Source organism: Callithrix jacchus, chromosome 10 (assembly GCF_049354715.1).
Source record: "Callithrix jacchus isolate 240 chromosome 10, calJac240_pri, whole genome shotgun sequence".
NCBI lineage: Eukaryota > Metazoa > Chordata > Mammalia > Primates > Cebidae > Callithrix > Callithrix jacchus.
The window spans coordinates 31,833,260-31,856,503 of NC_133511.1; the positions used below are offsets into that span (position 1 = coordinate 31,833,260).

A 23,244-nucleotide genomic window follows, 5' to 3' on the forward strand; every position below is an offset into this window, starting at 1 on the left:
TTAATTGGCGTTTTTGAAGACTAGTCTGTCGTCATTTATATTCATTTACTGATCAACGGAAATCTGTATTATAACTGCTGAGGTTATTAAAACTGTTCTGACCAAAGTTCTCACACTGCACACATCACAATGGATGTACACTGCTGATTCCACCACGCCATCACTCCACCACGGACCACGTGTCCGCCACTGTGTTCTCACACTGCACACATCACAATGGACATACACTGCTGATTCCACCACGCCATCACTCCACCACGGACCACGTGTCCACCACTGTGTTCTCACACACTGCACACATCACAATGGACTTACACAGCTGATTCCACCACGCCATCACTCCACCACGGACCACGTGTCCGCCACTGTGTTCTCACACTGCACACATCACAATGGACGTACACTGCTGATTCCACCACGCCATCACTCCACCACGGACCACGTGTCCGCCACTGTGTTCTCACACTGCACACATCACAATGGACGTACACTGCTGATTCCACCACGCCATCACTCCACCACGGACCACGTGTCCGCCACTGTGTTCAAGCGATTCCACCACCTGCCTCTTCCGAAGCCCTCTCCCGCTTCGGCTTCTGCAACGCTGCTCTCCTGCTCTGTTTTTTTTTTTCCTGCTCTTCCATGATGCTCTGGCTTTGTCTCCTTGTGTGCACTTTCTCTCCTGTGCTAACCCCTTACATGTGGGTTCTGTTCTTGACTCAAAGCTCTTAGTCGTCTCTGTGGGAAGTCTCATCTATTCCTTGGATTTTCACTGCTGTTTGTGTATAGGAGCTGCATACATTACTGTCTCTGACCCTGGCCCCTCCCCTGAATGTAGTGAAAGTATTTCCAACTACATGTAGGATATATCCAAGTCAATGTTCAATAGACACCTCAATTTCAACATATCCAAAGTGAAATATCCTGTGGTGACTGGGGAGGTAGGAGCCATCACTCTTCTTCTAATGAAGGTTCTAGTGACTAGGACCCTCTTGCAGGTGTCATACTCACCAGTCCCTACTCCAACATCTGTTCAGCTCTGAATTCGCTTGTAATTCTCCAGAGTGGGATGCCCTCCAAGTCACCCCTTCAAGTTTTCATTTACTCATACTTTAAGGCATCTGATTCAATTGGTATCTCCTCTAAGAAGGCTCCTCTGAGTTCGTAACTAGGATACAACATTCTTCCTTGGTACTCTGCCAACATTTTATTCACGTCTCATCATATTATGTTGACGTTATGTGTGTATAGTTTTCCCTAACATCCTAAGTTAAACTTCTCCAGGACAGAATGCTATATTTATCATCCCAAGTATCTAGATCAGTACCTAACACTTAGTAGGATTTTAGAAGACATTTTTGAACTCCACAGAAAGGACATTTAGATTAATGAACCCAACCAAAGGTAAGTAAGGCTGAGATACAGCCATATATGCCTGGTTTTTTAAACCTCACTTCTTTACCTCTGAAATTCATAACAATGTTGATAAATTTGAAAGCTTTCTCTTTGTGCCCACTATACACAGATAATGAGAGGGCACTCATAGCTGCAGGCAGGCAGCGCCACGTGATTGACATGCGTTCTGACAACTCCTCAGAAAAAGAAAGTAGCCCAATCATCCCCAGCTAGATGATGAGTGTGTCTCGTGTTATTTTCAGGCAACGTAAGGTTTTATTTTTGTCATGCACCAAATGGACTTGGTGTCAGGCAGTCAAATGTCTGGCAATCTGCCTAGCTGCAGAGATAACATGAGTGGTGAATAGAACATTATTGTGTGATAATGATTTCCAGCAGCAATTGAAGATAAATTCCAATGCAAAGTAGAAAGCTTTATTTCCAGGGGCGGAGATATTGATCCTGTGGCCACTGTAAATAAAATGAGAGTTGCAGGTGTAGACAGAAGTCCAGTCCTGTCACCACCACTGAGATCTCACTGGCAGAAGAAACTGCCTCCTGAAGGCAAACGAAAGCTCACCTGTTTAGGGGCTGCTTGATGCTCCCCCTAATGCTGTCACTTTCCTGTTAGGACTGTGTCATGTGAACCAGATGCAGCATGAGAAGCATATTACCAAATGCAATTCCTGAATGTGAAATCAAAGACCTCTGCAGATCAGCCGTCATTGGCTGTGGTATGGTCCCTGGGATCCTGCTTGGCTCTTTGAGAAACACGTTTTTATGAGTCAGCGATAGACCAGGAGCCTGGCTTACTGGATTTGTTTTATAGACTTAATGGTTGATTGAAACAGGAATCTCGTATTCTTTATATACAATTTGAGATTGATGATGTGATTAGTCTTCATTAGGTTTTGACAAACTGGTCATTACAACCTGTTACTTCATAGAATATTCAGTCTTAGAAAGACCTTAAAGATCATCTCATCTAATTCTTTTATTTTTCGCGGAGGAGACAATGACCTTAAGATGGAAAACACATACACAGTCTCGTAGTTAACTTGGACACTTTTTTGAGGCATTATCAAAATGACTTTTTCACCTTACTAGGCTTCTGCATTAATGCAAAGCTGTTTTCTTTGGGATAGCACTTATTTCAGAAAAAGAAAATCTTCCCAGAGACCTTGCAAATGCTTCAAGGTCTGGGAGCGCTGTTTCACAGGATAGAGCACACAGATTTTAGTCCTTCTGTGGATAAATATAAACTATCTGGTGCTCTCATCTCTTTCCTTCCTGCCCAGAGATCACCTGCTACTAGGCACTACTAGTCCTGAATTGCCTCACCACAATTTGCTTCACCTGCCTCAAGGGGTGCCTGAGGTTCAGTGTGACAAACCTCAGGATATATATTAAATGCATCTGTGCATCTCATAGTGGAGGACATTTGCAGGATGTTGGAGCTCTGTGGCTGGAAGGTTAGCAGGTCAGAAGCTAGCTCAGGTGAGCAACTGGATGATGGCAGATGGCCTTACAATCAATCCAGGTGAGATCCCAGAGGGCATTTGGGTTAACCCTCAGCAGTGAATGGATGGTAACTCTGTCATGTTACTCTGCCCTTGACACTAGTTTTGCCATCAGAAGGTGGGGAGTTTAGGAACAAAGGAACCTGGAGAGAGGAGTAGAGTTTCTTTTTCTCTCCTCGGAGCCTCAGAGAAATGACTGCTCTGCTCTCCAATAGACTGTGCCTCACTTTAACTGCGCCAAGGCTGGATGCTTGCCAAAGCCTTTCCTTGTTTCTTCAATTGATGACCCCGGTTCTCTAGGTCTTGACCTGGTTGCTAAATCTCTGTGCTGGTCAAAAATCTTCCCATTGCTGTGGACAGATGATATGCATCCATGATATAAGCACTCAAACTCCAAAGGGGTAGTGCCAATAGGAGCATATTTCTGGCCTCCTAGCATCTTGATTACTCAATTTTAAACTTGTTTGTGCTCATATTTCTGATGGTTTTCTTCCCATGGTTTTTATTAACAAAAAAATCTGTTTTGCTGTTGTTTGCTTTTAGTAACTGAGAGGATTGGACAAGAGAAATTTAAAATGTTGCTTTCCAACAGACCGTATATGAACTTGATATTCGGGCTCTCCTAGATGTTCATTTTAATCTGTAAGAAGCTATGTTTATGATTCTGTCATATCAGAGTAAGTCCCCTCTTTTCTCTTCTGTAGCTCTTGTTGTCTATACCAGTCATGTGGCAGTAATTATATACTGCCTTGTGGCATGATAATTTCACTTTGTGTGTTTTTATATCATCTATGTAAGTGGACTTGGATCCTTGAGGGAGAGAATTAAGTGTCATGCTTCCTTGTTTCCTCTCTAACACCAAGCAGAATGCTATATGCATAGTCGGCTGTCAAACAATATTTGCTGAATGATCCACCACACAGAATTTCTTAATGCGTCTGCATAATGGTCCCAGAGAGAATGTTGCATAAAAAGAGACAGTATTCTTCCCAGTATTAAAATATTCGGTGAAATGCCACAGTAGTGATGTTTCAGAGGTCTGCAAATGAAATGTTTCAGGGAATGTAAATTGGCGATTGGGCTATTAGGATGTGTGTGTGTGTGTGTGTGTGTGTGTGTCCACACACATGTGTAATGTTCCTGTGTGCATGAGGCCCGTTCCTTTCATCTTGAATTCTGGAGCCCTTTGTCAGTCCCTCTGATTGAGGATGGAGGATGCTGGCTGGGTAATGGATGTCTTGCTCTAGCTGGCAAGGCAGTAATGCTTCAACTGGAAAATCATTAAATCCCAGATTTCAGCCTGTCTCTCTGCCACCTCTCATCAGCAGCAAATCTGCTTTAACAGCTAAGAATTCCCTTATCTCTCCATGAGTGTGGACCATGTGCTGCTGCTCTCTGTAGATGGGAGATAGAGCTGCATCATTACCCAGGGGTGACAAGGATATAATTTACAGGCTCAATCAGTTCTAGTTACCATGTAATTACAGAGTTATTACATGGTCATTTGTTCCTGATGGACACCAGCGATCTCTTATCCTGTTCTACTGTGGTCTGTTTCTTGTCTTATGCTACTAAGGATATTTAGTTTCTTCTGCATGGAGTGTTAAATGGTGTGCTAGGGAGGAAGGACAGAAACGATTTGGGATAAGATGTTGATTATGCTGCGATGCTATTTGTTCTCCTCAATTGGCCTGGTGATAATAACAGCATGCTTTCCTCCCCAAGGCTCCAAGTTCACATTTTCTTCATAAGAGAGGCTGGAGACAATATCGTACTTGGCAGCATGGGGGAAATTGGGTGTAAGGAATATTCTGACCCATTCCACTCAGCGAGGAGATGACAATATCAACCCTGAGATTATGTCACTGCCTCTTGTAATTTGAAGCTCATGTTAATGCAGTGGCTGTTGGAAGAAAAATTCCTTTTTATAATGAGAAAGGAGAGGAAAGCATTTAAATGTGTAATTCCTTATCAGGGAGAAATGCTGAGAAGGTTCAGTAACCTGCCCAGTGTCACCAAGCGAATGGTATATCTGGAACACAAATGACAGAGCGTGGCCCCATCCATTTGAACCCATTTCAATGAATTCCTGTCATTGGGAGGCAACACACTTTTAATAGCACAAGTACTGGAAACCATGTGGAGAAATCTGAATATTTCCTCATGTTTGCTTGAATTACCTGGGTTAAGCGCCTTTCTTAACTCTTTGTTTTTATTAATTAAGAACTGATGTGTGTCATACCGTGACGCTTTCTGAGGATGTCTAATGTAGGTGGATTCCTAATCCTTGGGAAAATGGACTGAAGGGCAGTGTGTCTTGCTGTTAGAAAGTGTGGCAGCCATGTGGTGGTATCCTGGGGTCAGCACTGGATGCAAGTCAGGAGACCTGAGTCCTGTGTCAGTGTTTCCATGGAGCTGTGTGATTCGGAGTCTACTACTCTGCCTGCTTGGGAATCGGCTTCCTTTTCCAGATGCTATAGTTTGGATGTTCGATCCCTGCAAACCCCTGCTGAAGTTTGATTTCTGATGTTGGAGGTGGGGCCTAAGAGAAGGTGTTTGGGTCATAGGGATGGATCCCTCATGAGTAGATTAATGCCCTTCCTTGTGGGTGAGTGAGCTCTTGCCCTGTTAGTTGCTATGAGAGCTGGCTGTGGAAAAGGGTCTGGTGAGAGATGGGAGTCCTTCTCTCTCTTGCTTCCTCTCTTACCCTGTGATCTCTGCACAGGCCGGCTCACTTCACCTCCTCCATGAGCAGAAGAAGCAGCCTGAGGCCCTCACCACCATGCTTCTTGTGCGGCCTGCAGTACGCCGAACCTAATAAACCTCTTTTCATTATAAACCATCTTATTGGGTATTCTTTTATAGCAACACTGAATGGAGGGAGACACTGGACAATAGTCAAATGGGCCAGATAGTTGCTGAGGTCCTTTCCAGCTGACCATTGTCTGTGAGTCCATGATTTAAGCTGGCCTGCAGAGGAGAGTCAGAAAGTACCATGGTATCATTAAGGCTGAAAAACACAGGTCGTGGGATGAGGATACTCAGTGTTGTTATGAGAGCAGCTTCTTTCCACTGGGAGCCAGAAAGTTGCTTGCATGCAGTCTGCATTTCAGTTGATGGAATGCTGTGAGTCATTAACACACTCTCCTACTTCCCCTCCAATGAAAACACCTTGCTGATTTAATTAAAATACATTTTTTTCCTTTCTTTTGAATGTCTTTGAAAATGGCACTAATTATAATGTAACTGCTATGTAACTAATATGCGCAGGTAATATTGTGATTATATATAGACAGCCATATGCTGCTATGCAGCCACTCTCATTGCTGTTAAACTGCTGAAGCAGATAACTCCATGCCCGTGCACAAAGTAATTGCACCAAACTAATTTGTGTTTGCAAACAGATCTCAAATTAACTATGTAAATAGGCAGACCTGCAAACAAAATATTAGATGGTGCATGTGTGCACACACGGGGCAGAGAGGAAGTGGTTTTCTGCCTGCATGAAAGATGTCGCAGGACTGGGGCTTGCCTGTGGCATGTGTTGCTTGGCGGGCCTCCTGGTCCCTCTGAGCTCCTTTCCTGCTTTAGTAAGTCTGAGTTCCATTCCAACACAGGTGACTGAAGGCAGCCTGAGTTTGTTTTCACTAGGGGTAAAGGGTTATCTTGATCAGTCACCTTCCTTGATGGTGCTCATTGCCCTCATGCATTCTTTGGCCAATGATATTTCCAAGACAGCTGGCCCTGGCTGTGTGTTGTATGTGGAGTCAGGGAACCAAACTGTCCTCAATCACATCCATGAGCTTCCCCATCCATTGTAGGGAAGCTCATGGATGTGATTGAGGACAGTTTGGTTCCCTGACTTGCAATTGTTAGTGCCCTGAGGAACGCATGATCCTTTGAGTACAGCAGCTGTTTGAAGCCTGGTTCCACCTTGGGCGAGTCACATATCCTTTCTGAGCCTCAGTGTCCCCCACTGTAAAGAGGGGGTAAGACTGGAGTTGTCTCGTGGGGCCGTTTAGAGAATTAAGTAAGTGTGCATGTGTAGCATTTAGCACGTTGTCTGGAATTAGATCAGTGGTCAGTCTACCCTTGCTGCTGTGGCTGTGCTTACCGGTGCTGTCACCCCTGGCTGGGTGACCACTCCCTGGGGGCCCTAGAAGTGATGTACTGATGGCTTGCATGCATATTCCAGGTGAGGAGATCAGCCTTTAAGAAGAAAGCCCATTTTCATCAGGCAAGGTGGGCCCCATAGGACGTCGCACCTGTCTGCCTTCCTCATGTCCCCGTGCTCCTCCTGCACTCAGCATCTCCCTCTCCTTCAGCATGGAACCTCTGGACTCTACCTTCACACACTCTACTCAGACAGACCTCTGCTCTTCCATTCCCCAGCAGCTTCTTGTGTTGTAAACCTCACTCTCCCCAGGCTCATTCTCTCAAGTCTTGCTCTGTGTCTGAGCAGTTGAGTGAGGGCATCAGTCAGGTACAGCAGCAATGCTGGTGTCCATGGGCTGTTTGCGCCAGCTATTCCCTCTGCCCAGAACACTCTGTCCAGGGAGCTCTGTGAGGCCTGGCCCTTTGGGCTTTCAGTCTATGCTCCAATCTCGCCCTCCCCAGCAGCACTGCCTCCTACCCAGCTGGACCGCAGCTGGCCCCACTCCCACTCTCCATTCTTCTTACCCTGTCCTATTTTTCCTTTGCTTCATAGCCACCTTCACCTTCTAATATTTTGTGCACTTGACTTATGTGTTGTTTGCTGCCTGGTACTCCTTGCTTGCTCGTAAGCCCCTTGAAAGCAGGGCCTTTTGTTCATTAATGTTTGTCAAAGATCTCAGTCTGAGTCTAATCTAGGAAGGCCCCTCGTAAATATTTTTTAGAAAGACAGTGGTTTTTTTCTTTCTTTCTTTTTTTTTTTTTGTGATGGAGTTTCGCTCTTGTTACCCAGGCTGGAGTGCAATGGCGCGATCTCGGCTCACCGCAACCTCCGCCTCCTGGGTTCAGGCAATTCTCCTGCCTCAGCCTCCTGAGTAGCTGGGATTACAGGCATGCACCACAGTGCCCAGCTAATTTTTTGTATTTTTAGTAGAGATGGGGTTTCACCATGTTGACCAGGATGGTCTCGATCTCTTGACCTCCTGATCCACCCGCCTCGGCCTCCCAAAGTGCTGGGATTACAGGCTTGAGCCACCGCGCCCAGCCGAAAGAGAGGGTCTTAACAATGATGCTCAGGCTGGCCTTGAACACCTAGCCTCAAGCGATTGCTATACTTGCGAATCTGTTTCCTGTCTGGATTCTTTTGCTTTCACTCTCAGAAGCCAATGACCTTCAATGAGAAGGACCCGAGGACCAGGAAGAGGAGCCAAGAAACCTTTGCAGTGGTGGTCGGAGGACAGGCAACCCAGGGACCAGATGGGGCTGGGAGCTTAATGGGCAGAGGGGTCCGAAGTAGGCCTGAACTGGAGGAAACAGAGACAGGCAACAAGGCATGGGTGTGGGCATAAGACAGCAGCACGAATGTGCATGTCACTCCCATGCTCATGTTGCAGATGTGGCCAAGTGATTTATTTTATCTCTCTGTGGCTCAGTTTCCTCACCAGTAAATCACCATGAAATCTGTCCAGTAAAAGTTAGTTTCACCCTTTGTTCATAAAATAAGCACACTGGAGTCTTCCATACCCAACATTTAACAATAAAATTGTTAAATGTTTTTTGTTAATTGTTAAATTGTTAAGTTACATTTTTCTGGATTGGAGGCTTTCTTTGTGTGAAACACACGTATCACCTCTACCTTTTTGTTATTTTTGCTCTGCCTTTTTGTTTTGTGTGTGTGTGTGTGTGTGTGTGTGTGTGTGTGTGTGTTTGTGTGTGTGTGTGGGGGGAGGTAAGACGTGGTTGGTTTTGGGGACATCATTTTTGTTCTTTGTTGTTGTTTTTAAATTTGTAAGCAAGGAGATGGGGGAGAAACAGGGAGAAGCCGCATGTATCTGAATGAAAAGAATGTGGGGGTGAAGGATGTTTGTGAGTCTCACTCTTATGTGGTGAAAGCAAAGGACTTTTGTTGATCAGATTTCCTCAAATGTATTCAGAATAACCTTAAGCATATTTAATCAGTCATACATTTTATTTTTGTCTCTGGGCATTAATGTGCTGACTTGTGGGATTATTAAACTATAATTCCCCAAGATACATTTCTGTCGCTCAGTGGGTATGAACGTGCAATTATTAGCAAATCCAAGATTTAGGAGTCTTGCTTCTCTCTCCATGGTAAATGGAAGCAGAGGAAGGATCATGTCTGATGACAGCGTCTGGGCCAAACACCCGCCTACTACTGCTGATAGTGGAACGACTGTGGCCTTTGGATCCATAGTACTGAGCAGTACTGAATGATAGTGGAACGACTGTGGCCTTTGGATCCACAGTACTGGGTAGTACCGAATGATAGTGGAACGACTTTGCCTTCGAAAACACAGTACTGGGCAGCACTGAATGATAGTGGAACGACTGTGGCCTTTGGATCCACAGTACTGGGCAGTACTGAATGATAGTGGAACGACTGTGGCCTTTGGATCCACAGTACTGGGCAGTAATGAATGATAGTGGAATGACTGTGGCCTTTGGATCCACATTACTGGGCAGTACTGAATGATAGTGGAATATCTGTGGCCTTTGGAACCATAAAACATGAAGCTGGCTTCTGATTCTCACATTTATTAGCAGTGTGACTTTCAGCAAGTCACTGAAGCACACTGAGGCTTAGTTTCCTCATCTGTAAATTGGGGAGACAATCCATCATGTTGAGAAGATCAAGTAAGTGCCATGTATTAGTACATTACTGAGCTGTAAAACAACAACTATTGTTACATGTTGTTAGTGGTCTTGAGTTATTACTTAGATTTCCAGCCTGAGGACTAAGCACCAGGAATATAAGCTAATTATCATGAAGGCTTGGTATGCTATTGACCTTGTTAAATTTATGACTATGTATCATTTTTAATGCGTGAGCAGTAGGTTGCCACAATGTAATCTCCCTTGTACACTTAAAATCACAGGTACGTGTCTACACATTTTCCCCTAGACCCAAAATGAGGAATTCATTTGGGTCAGAACCTAAAAGAGGTGTTTTGGTTTGGTCACAGATGCCGAATAGCATGCCCCTCATTCCTGTTCTGTAAGTGAGAGATGTGCTTTGTGTATCAGTAGAGGAATGGCTCCATTTCTACAGCAGCTATGGCTGCTGGGGCTGGAAATGCCCGAGGGAGGTTTACGCTTCCTGCTGGTAAATCACATCTTCTTTGGGCTCCAGATGTGTTGCTGAAGAGGAACAATTTTAACAAAAAAACAAAACAAAAAAGCTGATGTGAGCCTAACCTTTTCAATGTCCCAGATGCTGGAATTTTCTACAGCATCATTCTTTTCAATGAGTGCTTTTAATGTTGTGTTGAAATTTCCCTGGACACCTTCAGCGAAAAGGCTGCTAGCTCTTGCTGTTGGGCACTGCCATCATCCCCCTCCAACAGCAGAAAGGATTCTCCCACTCTAAACAAAGAGCCTTTGAGCTTCGAGATGGGAACACAAAATTGAGTATGAGATGGGTCCTGCCATCATAAACTCACAGACTTCATAGTTAGAAATACCTGTTCACAGTATTCTGTCAAAGTCAAGTATTGCATCGGCCATATAAGGCAGGGTGGAATAGGTAAGATACACAAAGCTAGATTACTTTTTAAATTAAGCAATTATTTATGTACCATCTGCTATGACATTGTATATAATGTCTGTCATCCGCATTACATCAAAACTCCATAAAGACGATCTCTCTTGTTCGTCTTATATCCCTAGTTTGTAGGACTCTTTCTGGTACATAGTTGGTGCACAAAGTAAATATTTTAGAGCCATATTTCATTTTCTAGGCTTATTACTGTTGATTTATGCCTCTGTTACATAAGCGGAAGTATGAAGAGGATTTGATTAAAGCGAATACATTCTAGAGGCAGGGGCAGCTCTTATGATGCTGTGGCATAAAAGTAGAATTCAGGAATCCTCTTCCAACATTCTAATGGCCAAGGGATGGGAGTAAGGCATTGCTTTTTGGTAGTAGCTGAGGAATCCTAGGTTTAGTCTCATGTTCTTGTTACTGCTTAGCTGTGGTTAGTTTTTCTGCAAACTCCTACATGGTCACTAAGGACCTGAGCTTGTAAGATTTGACCTAACTCTTCTTCCTTCAAGCAATATGTGTACTGGTTAATGAGTTTGTCAAAAGCAAAAGGAACAATTCTGACCACATGTGCCTTAACAAAGGACATTTTAACAGTAAGAGCCATGTGCTTTTCAGCTAAGATGAGGGAGGGTGCTTTCAGCTGACTGTCAATAGCTCATCAAGCCCCTTCCTGCATCCTCTGGCATATACATCATTAATAAAATATTGCTATAATAAGCCATATATGAATGTTGCATACAACTTTAGAGTTTGCATTTAATCCTGAAGTGATCACCTCCTTTCATGTCTATTTACACTATTTTCCCATTTACTAAGCAGGGAGGGGGCTCCTTATATACTGCTTCATTGTTAGTAAGTCAATACCTGTGTTTCTGGGATGTTCTTTTTGTGCATTAAAATCTTCAAAATTAAAACAAAAATTACAATTATTGAAGTCCAGGGTGTAGCAAAGCAAGAGACCCGGGTGCATGTTGGCCCTACCTGGAGCCATAAACCCTGACTCAAGCGATTTTGATGGATTGTTGATTTAGGTTCAGTTATAGTTTTTGCAAGATTGGAAAGTGGTCAGCCATTATGGCACTTGCCCACTGCTTCTGGGTCATCTCAAGCACATGATTCAAGTATTCTCTTCAGAACTAGCTGGCAGAGGCAAAGAGGCCGCAGCACCAGACATTTGCAGAAAGTCTGGGGACTTACTATGGTCAGGTTGTGTCTGGATGGAAGACGAGAGAGGTAAGATTGAAAACCCATTCAAAGCATACAAAGTTTTGGTTGCATGAAATACATCATCTGGAAAATGTCACTTTGTCCTGAGAACCATTCTCCTGGTTAAAGAAGGCCCAATCTTGTGATAAATGGCACTACTGCCATCTCAGCATTTTAAGAAGGCAGACACCCAAGTGTCTGTGTGCATGTGTGCGTGTGTGTGTGTGTGTGTGTGTGTGTGTGTGAGAGAGAGAGAGAGAGAGAGAGAGAGAGAGAGAGAGAGAGAGAGAGAGAGATATGAGAGATTTGAAATGGGCCTTATGCAGTGCCTACCATGAGGTCATTCTATAATTTGTGGCCCTTCAGCTTAAGTAGTCCCTGCCAATAACAGGGCTCAAGTGATAATAAGGTTGCCTGTGTGCCTCTTTCTTTCATGCAGATATAAGGCATTTGCATGGTAAGGCTTTACCTTTTTCCTGCAATACATGGAAATTAGAGTCGATGACATACATTGTGTTTCAGAGTTGGAAAATCTGAGGCCAAAAAAGAAAAATAAATTGTAGAATTCAGTAGATGTGTCTGTTTAAGAGGAGGACACCTCTCCTGAATTTCGTGCATCTTCTCATGAGTTCCGATATTCTCTTATTTCCATGTTCCTGAGGTGGCCCATAACTGAGAGAAGATGACGATACAGGAGAAAACTGGGGAGTCAACAAGCTGCCCCATTGCTATTGTGGGTGTGATATAAACCAGCGCCCACACTGGGACCCTCACCAGAGCGAGTCCTCTAGCGACATTTTATCCCTTAGTGCCCAGTGCTTTTCCTGAGCACGACTTCATGGGACACTGCCTAGTGGAAGAGACCACAGTGAGATGAAGGAAGAACCAGAAAATCTAGAAGAAGTCAATAAATTCCTGGACACATGCAGCCTCCCAAGACTGAACCAGGAAGAAATTGAATCCCTGAATAGACCAATAATGAGTTCTGAAATTGAGGCAGTAATAAATAGCCTACCAACCAAAACAAGCCCAGGATCAGACAGATTCACAGCCCAATTCTACCAGAGGTACAAAGAAGAGATGGTACCATTCCTACTGAAACTATTCCAAAAAAATTGAAAAGGAGGGACTTTTCCCTAACTCAAAAATATGAGGCTAACATTAGCCTGACACCAAAATCTGGCAGCGATACAACAAAAAAAGAAAACTTCAGGCCAATATCCTTGATGAACATCAATGCAAAAATCCTTAGTAACAGCTTTAGTGTTTCGTATCGGGCTGTCTGTTGTGTTCTCTTTATGATTGGGATACAGTGCTCTTGTGATAAGCAGTTACACATCTCTTTGTACTTATTAAAGGGTTAAGTGCTTGCAGTTCTGGGAGGCAATTGCCATTTAAAGGAAGTGAAATAAAGGATGATGTTAAGAAGGAAGTGAAATGGGGAAGGAAGAAGTCAGAGGAAGGAGCGGGAGGAGCTGGGAGTAAAGGAGCCTGCTCTTACAAATGTATTGGTAATTAGACTGTGCTCTTTAAAAATTAATAACATTTTTCTCATTTGTTATTCGACATGTAGAGATATCTGAAGTTATTATTTTTGTGTATTCCCTTATATTTGGCTTCTTTTACAAACGTACTATTATGGTCTTCTATGCAATTATTTAGTTTTCAGATGTGATATGAATGGCAATTTAATATTCTATTTCATGATTAACCCACCATTTTCTTAGGTTTAATCCAACAAGAAAGGTACCAGATCTACTTACCTCCCAAAGATGAATGCAGCTAGATCAGAGATAAGAAATGGGCTTCCTTCGAAGCCCATTTCTCAACATCAGTCAATACTAGTGAGGTTGAGGTTTTCACTTCTGGACTCTCCCTTTTCCCACAGCACAGCATGTGGGATATGGCAGCCATACAAGTCAGTGTTCCTGGCCCAACAGCTAACTTTCTTAGAGATCCTGGAACTGGTGACCCTTTTCTCTGAGCTCTTTCTGAACTTCCTCTGTCTCTGGAAATCTGTCCGAGGATCCACAGCAGTGTTGTTTTGGATGGGAAAATAAAAGATGAGTGAATACTGCTGTTCTCATCCTGCAGTTTGTGTGTAAAAATAGAGTTGCTGATATAAAGACTCCAAGATGGAATTTTATCTGTACATAGCTCTGTCATCCCTTCTTCTAGATTATAACCATCAGAACCCTATGACCTTGGGCGAGTTACTCAATATAGTCAAGCCTCAATTTCTGCAAAATGGGGATAATAATAGTGCTTACTTCATAGGATGGTAATGAGGATTAAGTAAGATAAGTAAAATAATATGTGTGACATGCTCAGCACAGAGACTGGCTGGTGTGTGCACAGCTAATGGTGACTGTTCATGCTATTTTGTCACTATCACTGTCATCCTGAGCTCTTCCACAAGACAAGCCATATTGTATTTATTTTTGTTGAAGGCATTCAAATAGATGTTTGTTAAATTGAGCTAACTGTTCTAAGTAAAAGTAAATAAGATAAAGAAAAAAAATCCAGCCCTTTACATAACAACACAGCACTTGTACTGGCCAATGGAGAAGTCATACATCTTTACTGCTGTGAGTTATTATACTCTCTGAATAAACATAAGCCTTTCATATGACCTAATGATTAATGGCTTATGCAAAGAAATTTTAATGCCATTAATAAAAAATTAAGCAGCAAGCTTCCCCCACTTTTTTGACAGTGTCAGGCTTTCACCTGTTCTCCTGGGGACAACAGGTTTCCGGGAACATGCTGAGTACAGATAATAGATCATTCTTGGGCGACACTCCCCTGTGTGCTTCATGTCTTCCTGGGCAGCATGTAGGATGGATACAAGATGCTCTGTATAGAAAGGCAAGGGGCCTTTGTGGTGGGTAACAGAGAGCACAGCTGGGCACCGGCTTACTCTGTCTGTCCGTCTATCTACTATTTATCTACCATCTATCTATAAATCATTAATCTATCTGTTATCTATCACCCAGTTATTCTCCCATATTGAATATTTACTCTGTGTTGGGAATTCTACCAAGATCTGTCTTCCTCAGTCCCTGTGGTAACCCTAGGAATTTCAAGGTTAATCTCACTTTTACTCATGGAACCCTGGGCTCAGAGGTCATTTCCTGTCCATGGTCATATGGTGACTAAACCACAAATCTGGAATTGGAATGTAGGCCTGCTTATTTCCCAAGTTTTTGCTTTGACCTTCTTTGCCTCCATCCAGTCTTCTGGGCTGGTATTTGACGTAGATATCATTCATTCTAAGAAGTGTGAGCAGGATTCTGACACTGAATGCTCCAGAAGGGAAGTTTATCCTTTTAACTAAATACTCTTTCAATGTTGAGGTCAAATTTCACACAAAGTCTCCAGGCCACCCTGATGCTGAATTCCGAATATCCTTATGAATATTTTGTCCTGTTAACTAAATAGTCTTTCAGTGTTGAGGTCAGGTATCAAACAAAGGCTCCAGGCCAGCCTGATGCTGACTCCTCAGTATCGCTCATGAATGCTTTGTCTCCAAGCCTTTGGTCTGCTGTGCTTCCAATTCAAATGTCAGTTTTCTTCAATGGCTTGATCTCAGCACCTCTTATTTATTTTGAAGCAAAAGCTCCACACTTTCAAAATGAGGACTCCTGGTCTGCAAGCTAGGAGAGTCTGCGAGAGCCTGGTCGTCACTGGCATTCTGAGCAGATAACAGCCTCCTAGCCACATCCTGTTCTTGACCCAGTGACCAGGCAGGGCAGACTACAAGCTCAGCTACAGACACATGTGCTCCACGATCCTCCCTCCTCTTGGGCCCCATTGTTTTTCCACATACTTTTATGAGTCTGAGAGAAGAAAACTCTGGTTTTCCTAAATCAGACTTTTCTATTTTATGTATCATGTTACATACATCTTTGATCTGTGTGAGATCTCCTTTTGAGGTCAAAGTTGAGTGGGCCACCCACTTGACGTCTCAGTGTGGAGCTGGATTGCCCTTCAATCCATAATGCCATCACTTTCTACCCAACTTAGCATTTCACTTGTAATTAGTTCCTATTAACTTTTTTTTTTATATAGTTGAATGTGTCTGCATGTCTACACAGGTTCATGCTTGCATGCCTGCTCTGCTTAGCTTTGTTTAAACTGTTAAAAGAAGAGACCATTTTTTCTTTATCTGTCTGTTGGATGAGCTCAAAATCTAGAGGTGTACAGAGGTACCTCAGATCACGCTGCTGCCTGACCAGTACCTGGGGTTCCTTCTCCCTTGCCGAATCTGAAGGTGTGCACTGTTGAACAGTAAGATGCCTCCACCTCTTCCCTCCCTTCAGCTCCAAGGCAGAGTCTAAGAGCCTCCAGCAAAGAGCGAAGACAGATTGTCTTTTGTAGTTTGTAAAGATCTCTGGTTCCATGCCATCAATACATTTCTGGTCCTTGTGTGGAGAATTGTTGAGTCATTATTTAGCATCAAGAATAGAGGGGCCGGTACTTCCTGGGGACTAACAGAATGACCGTGACATCCATGTAAGCTTTTCTTATAAGAGCAGATTCTTCTAACCCTTCAGAGTGCAAAGGGTTCTGCATTTCTGGTCGTAATTCCAGAATCTATCTGAAGCCTTGTGTGAGAAGGAAGTGTGAACACAGCAGATGTTTGTGGATGGTTTTGTCCAGATGCAACTGCAGTGGCTCAGGGACTCAGAAGTTGAGACTCCCAGCAGAGGTCAGTCTGGTCTCAGCATTCTCATTCTTACACCCTCAAAACAGACAGCTCAAACCAAAAACCAGGAACATCGATGACAACAACAACACAAAACTAAGAAAAACTAGCAACTCAAGAACTGCAGAGCTGTTTCTTTTTGAGCAGATGCTACATGAAATCATGGACTCTTTCCATCTGCACCTATTCATGTGGGGTACTGGACTGGGGGCTTCTGAAGAGTCAGCTCTTACCCTGTAGGAGATTCAAGGCTGACTTAACCAGAGAGAGAAGGACTTCTGCCTTGCTGCTCAGGGTTTTTGTTTTTATTTTTCTGTTAATTATGAGCCCAGAAAAAGAGAATTTCGATTTTTCAGATATGACCAGGTCATAGGAAACGTAACTGAAGGGAAATATAATTGGACGAGATGTAGCCTCTTGACTTCAAGGCCACGCACCTCACATACCTAAGGAAAGAAACAAAGAAGCAAATCCAACACATCTGACAGAAGTGAGACAGAGCATAAAGTATATCGGAGAACTGCAACAACACTTCCTCCAAGTGACCCCCGGAGGAAGACATCCCAGGTGGCCCAGGCATAGAGACTGTGAGACTGATATCTACAGGATGCACTTAGGAGGAGAAGGGCAAGGGGACATTTCCCCTTTGTGCTATGGGGCTGGTTGCACCTGAGGAGGGAGCTATGCCCTTTCATCCATGCCAGTCTCCTCCCTGTAAGCAAGGCTAGGCTGGGGCAGGGACGTGGTGGTGAGGCTGAAGAGCAGCCATGAGGCAACACTTCTAGTGAGTAGAGGATCAACTCCTCCAGCACACATGGAGGAGTCTGGGGTCTCTGGGGTCTCTTGCAGGGGTTGCCAGTGAGAGGTGTGTGCCCTTGGCTGTGACCTGGGAGTGATCAGCATGGCTGGATATGAGGTGTACATTGCTTTGTCACCCTCACCTGGGACCAGGTTTTGCTTACCTTGGTGGCAGCATGACTGTGACACCTCTGGGGAAGAGGACCAGTGCTTTGTTCACCCAGAGGTCCAGGATGGGAAAACCTGATGGAGGGAAAAACAAATCAAGGAGGGACATTTCAGTCTAGCTCAGTCACAAGGGTGGCCACCAAAGTTTTTGCCTGTCAGACTTGTCTCCGACTTGATGGAGGAGGAGCCACTTTCTAGGGAAAACTGATGCCTCATTTTTGAGAGTCTCCTTCTGGGGGGCCCCTACAACAGTTTTTGATACACAAATATGTGCAGCCTCCTGAGTAGGTGACTCTGAAAGATGCAGCATCTCTCTCCCAGCTTTCCACTGACCTTTACTGAATTTCAGAGTTGGGCTATCCCAAAGGCAGTCAGAAATTTGCTCAGTGGCATTTACCTAACTGAGGCCACTGGCAGCATGACACAGTTGGGTGACTTTAGGGTTTAGAGAGAACAGGCTGGCTGGGGGGTGGGGAAGGGAGAAGGGTGGGGTGGGGAGAGAGATGAGCTCCTCTCTCCTGTATTGCTATATGTGTTGCTCAAAGGCAAGCTGGCTGGCTAATAATTACCCAGCCAGGGGCAATCAGCTGGAGAGGAAGTTAGAGAAATTCACAGCCAGGTCTCTGAGAGTAGCCTGTGAGCACAGCTCTGTGCAGCAGCAGCAGGACCTTCCATGGCTGATCCTCAGAGCCCTGTGAACCAGCCCACCCCTGCAAGGATTTTCTTGCTCTGAAAATTCCTGAAATTCATTTGTAACAAAGATGGAGAGAAAGGGGCTGGGCAAATGATTTTTTTTTTGTATAACAGGCACTGCATTCACTGTGGGACAAGAGAGAAAGTGCCCTTGCCTTCACAGATCTTACCATGAAGTGGGGAGAGAAGCACAAACATGCGATTACACAAATAATTGCCTCCAATTGAGACCTGTGCTTCCAAGGAGAAGTGAGTGCTCTGAAAGGGTTTATGGGGGACAAAGCCTACATGGGAGCATCTAGAGGCTCCATGAGGATGAAAAGGAGGCAGCTAGGGAAAGGCAAGGTAGAGAACTGCCCGTGAGCAAAAGGTGCCCAGGCCACCAGATGTGGGCACACAGACACCTGCAGGGCTAGTGTGTCAGGAGCGGAGATGGGTGGAGCTTGCAGGAATGGCCTGTGTCTTCTCTCTTTTGGTCTTATTGCTTCTGGTAGTTTTCTTTTTATACTTAAATGTATTGCCCCCAGCCTTGTCTGGTTCTTCTTCTGCATAATTATGCCTGCTTGTAATAGAAACTCAATAAAGAGGACTTGATAAAATCTGAGCCTTGCAGTGTGTCGGGGGTGGTGAGAAGGGTGTCTTGGTCCCAGTGAGTTGGCTGACCTTGGTCAAGACAGAAGCCTTGCTCCTTGGTTAGGGAATTTTCTTCTGGAGTCAGATATATGTCAGTTTGAATTGTAACCCTGTGACTTTGGCCAAGTAACTTAATCTCTCAAAGTCTCAGTCACACTGGTAGAAAAATACAAATAATGCCTACTTTTATTTATTTGCAACGTAATAATGATGATGATGATGATGATTTTTTTTATGCCAGGGACTGTTCTAACTGCTTCACAGATATTAGCTAATTCAATCCTTACAGTAACCCTGTGAAGCAGGTACCATTATTATACCAATTTTATAAATGAGAAAACTGAGGGCCTGAGAGATTATGACACAGCTACTTTGTATTAAAGCCAGGGTTTGGAATGATGGAATCTGGATGTTGAATCTGCAATCCCAACTACTTACATTTTTCTTATGTTTTCACTTCGTGTGGGTTCTGATGACCAGGAGGGAAGGAAGAAAGGTTTTTTGGTCACAAGGACCCTTATCCTTGTTGGCAAATCACTTAATGTTTTCCTGTGACTCTAATCTCCCAGGCTCTGACTGCCTGGACAAGCAGCCCCTGATGATGGTCAAGCTGACAAGGTGCTGGCAGGACTGGCGAAGGAAGTCAAGAGCCTCCTCCTCCCCAGGAGGACCCTTTAGACACCAGTGTCAGAAGAATGCTGGCTAAGCCCTGGCCACTCCTCACTGCTCACCTAACTACCCCATCTACAGTTCTGATCTGTAATGTGAGGAACAAAGCCATATGTGAGCTTTATCAAATGCTGAGTCAGTTTCAGAAGCGACTGTGAGAAGGCCTCAAAGCTCCTTATTTCACCATGTTCCCTGAAGATTGGATTTACTTCTATGGAAGCTGGCAGAATAATGGGCCCAGCCTGACCCCTGTGCTCACTGAGGGATGGCACCTAGTTGGCTCAGTGCTCATCTCCCAGGTCAGAGACAGGTGGGAGGCAAAAGAACTGATTAAATTGGCAGTGGACATTTTACTTCTACAATGTAGGGCAAAATAAATAAATAAAGAGGACTTTTATATAGAAGTTACTTATTAAAGTAAAAACATTTGTGTGTTAAAGAAATATGCAACTGGTTTAGAAAGTCCTCAACAGATACTTATCCCAAGGAGGGAGACTCACAAAGCCAAATTTGCTCTTAATCCTTAATCCACAAAGCTGTGATCCCACAGTTTTGCCAGGAATAACTGACATGATTGGAACCCTCCCTTTTTCCCTTCCTGCTTTTTACGTTTTTCTGTTTTTTGGACACTGGCATTCTTTCTAAATTTGGGAATCCTGGTATGTTTCCCCCTTACATAGTGATGTTTGAATTCCACTACCCACCACTCTCTTTGGCACTCATAGTGTAAATGGCACATTATCAGTTGAAAATGTGAATCTTGTCAACAGCCCCTAGCTCTGCCATGCTTATCAGGGCAAGGAAGAGAGAGAGGGAGATTCAGAGAGATGTACTCCTCCCTGTTCATTCTAGAAGAGTGATAGATAATAACATTCTCAGGCAAGAAACAGCAGGAAATCTTACAGACAGGAATTAAGGCACCAAATGGAAAAGTCAATCTCTTGTTCACTCCAAGTTTTCTATTTGAAGGCAATGTTATTCGATTTGGGGAATCCCTCGTTCTCCCTTTTGTTTTTCTAGGGGGCGTGTGGAATCGTAGAATTGATTCTCTCTTCACAATTATATTTTCCAGGCTCAATGTGTGTGTGTGTGTGTGTGTGTGTGTGTAAATCCTCATTTAAACTTTTAGTAATGTTTAACAAATGCGTGTTTCTCAAATGTGTCAGGTATTTCAGAGTTCCATGTAAGTAAAAGAAGGAATCTCTGGATTTTTTTTTTGCTCATGGCATCTCTTGTCACCTCTAAAATGGACCTAAAGTAAGAGCTAAAATAATAATAATGAAACAACGACAACAAAATACTGCTTTGCTGGTGCTACCCATCTTATTTGTACAGTGTTTGATAGCTTCCCACTGCATTCTCCTTGCATTTCACCAACATCACTAGTTGCTGTGGTTTACCAATCATAGCAAAAATAATGAGCATCTCAGCCCTGGGCATGCATGATTCAGCATAATGCTTGCAATGGCTTTATGAGTGGGCAGCCGTTATTGTCCTCCTTTATCAATGAATAGACACAGGCTTAGAGAGGTTGAGTAATGTGTCCAAGGTCACCCACCTGACAAGTGATGGAGATAAGATTTGATCTGAGGCTTACCTGATGTCAGGGCCTGACCTGGTAAATGGTCATTCTTTAGCTGACAGAAATGAGGCAGAAGACTTGTGAGGTCACCAATAGATGAATATCTAGATCCAGGCATAGAATCTGGCCTGTCGACACTCACAGCTGCTCTTCTTACCTTGCCAAGTCTAGGAAAAAAGAGCAGCTAGTCACCAAACAATCTCATGCTACAGGGACTCTCTAGTCTCTTTCATAATGCAAAGGGAAAGGATTCTGGAGTTCTGGACCAAGCTGATGGGATTTTCTTTGGACTGGGAAATGTAGAGGGATTAATGAGGACAGGAGGAAGACCTTATCAGGGTGAAGCAACATGAAAAAATGAGGACAAACTACTCTTTCCTCATTCACCACCCAACCTCTCAAATAAATTTCTTGCAAAATTAAGTAAATCCTTGCTTCAATAACTTGAATAGAGCATTCATCTTGTTTAAAGCCATTCAGGTGTTTTCTAAAACAGAAGGCTGTTCTTTATTTTTTTGTGTGCTGATTACCCTAATTGGTGGGTTTCCTTCCAGGACCAGCAGCCAGTTATCCACTAGAGTAGCATCACTGAACCTTAGGGTCTATTTACAATAGCAAATGTAGTGGTTACCCAATAAAAAGGTTGCTGGGCATGGTGGCTCACACCTGTAATCCCAGCACTTTGGGAGACCAGGGCAGGTGGATCGCCTGAGCCCAGGAGTTTGAGACCAGCCTGATCAACATGGTGAAATCCCATCTATACTAAAAACACAAAATTAGCCAGACGTGGTGGCGCATGCCTGTACTCCCAGCTACTCTGGAGGCTGAGGTGGGAGAATCGCTTGAGCCTGGCAGGTGGTGGTTGCAGTGAGTTGAGATTATGCCACTGCACTTCAGCTGGGGAAACAGAGTGAGACTCTATCTCAAAGAAAAAAACAAACAAAATCAAAATATTGTTTTCACACTGCAGCCTCAGCCTCCTGCTATCTAAAGGGCCTAGGATTTGCTCTATAGCCGAGCTGTGTGGTCTCCATAGGAGACTCAGGATTATCACCTTAGAGTCTTGACTGGTTTTTCTTCTTTAAATGAAGCTGTAGATTTAGCTACAACGCCATTTGTCTGCACTTACTACTGGATGGACACAGTGAATTCTGATTTGTAGTCAAATTCACTGAAAATAGCCAAATCATGGTGAATACACTTTGAGGGGAAATCCTTTTTCGAAGAGCCCAGAGCAAATTTCCGTGTTAGGGAGAGGCAGATGGATGGAGGCAGAGTTACCTTGCAATGAGTTAGAAAGGAATGTCAGCTTCTCCTTGACTATACTGGTAGCTGGTAGAATAGAGTGTATTCTATATTCTAAATATAGAATACAGTCAATTTAGACCCAAGAGAAAGAGGAAGGAGGGGCAGCAGGAGGCATACTAACTTATGAACTTGCGATTTGTAAGCATTTTCAATCCTGAATTGAGAAAGTGAATCTCTTGAGGGAGTACTGGTGGTGGCATTCCAAAAGCTAACCCAGGTATCTATCTAGTTTATAGTAAACCTTGGCACATAATTCCCTTTGATGATGGAATCAAGAAGGAGGACGTGGAAAATGATCAGACACCCTTCCTGCTGGCATGGAGCTCAGAATGAATTATCTGTGGTTAAGGGAGAAGTTGAGGGAAAAAATGGCGGCACTGGTGGGACATTCCAAGGGCTTGGTGCGAGGATGCAATAGGAGGTGATGGGATGCGAGTGAGTAAGAAGCGGGGCTCACAGACACCCTACCGGGGCTGGAAGGTAGCAGCAGGGTATTTATGGTGCTCTGCCCATGGTCAGGTGGTACACCTTCCAGGGACATCACTGCTGTGGATATGTAGGCATTCAGCTTTCTGCTGGCAATGCAGACGTAACAGTGGTTTTCAATAGCTGGAATCCACACTGAATGAGTATGCTGTGTACATTTAATTTTGTTTTGTTTGGTTGAGTTTTCCTCAGTCCTCTGTAAGGTCTTGTCAAGGGTATTGCACACTCAGTGATGGCCATTAACAATAACAGTAATAACACAGGTGACACTTACTGCACATTACAGGACACTTGTCACTGTGTCAATGGCCTTAACCGAATTACCTCATTTTACCGTCACAGTGTGCTGTCACCACCCCCA

At 43.9% G+C, this 23,244-nt stretch overlaps 1 protein-coding gene and 1 long non-coding RNA gene across 19 annotated transcripts in view; both read left to right on the top strand.

The window, feature by feature from the left end:
- Nucleotides 1–22,034, top strand: part of LOC144578069 (uncharacterized) — a 28,564-nt gene extending 6,530 nt beyond the window's left edge. The window contains exon 2 of the long non-coding RNA XR_013523143.1: nucleotides 5,641–22,034. This is a non-coding gene — a long non-coding RNA (uncharacterized LOC144578069). The remainder of the gene's footprint in view (nucleotides 1–5,640) is intronic.
- NTM (neurotrimin) overlaps nucleotides 1–23,244 on the top strand; it is a 974,035-nt gene that overhangs the window by 659,800 nt on the left and 290,991 nt on the right. The gene's annotated exons all lie outside the window — the stretch shown is intronic.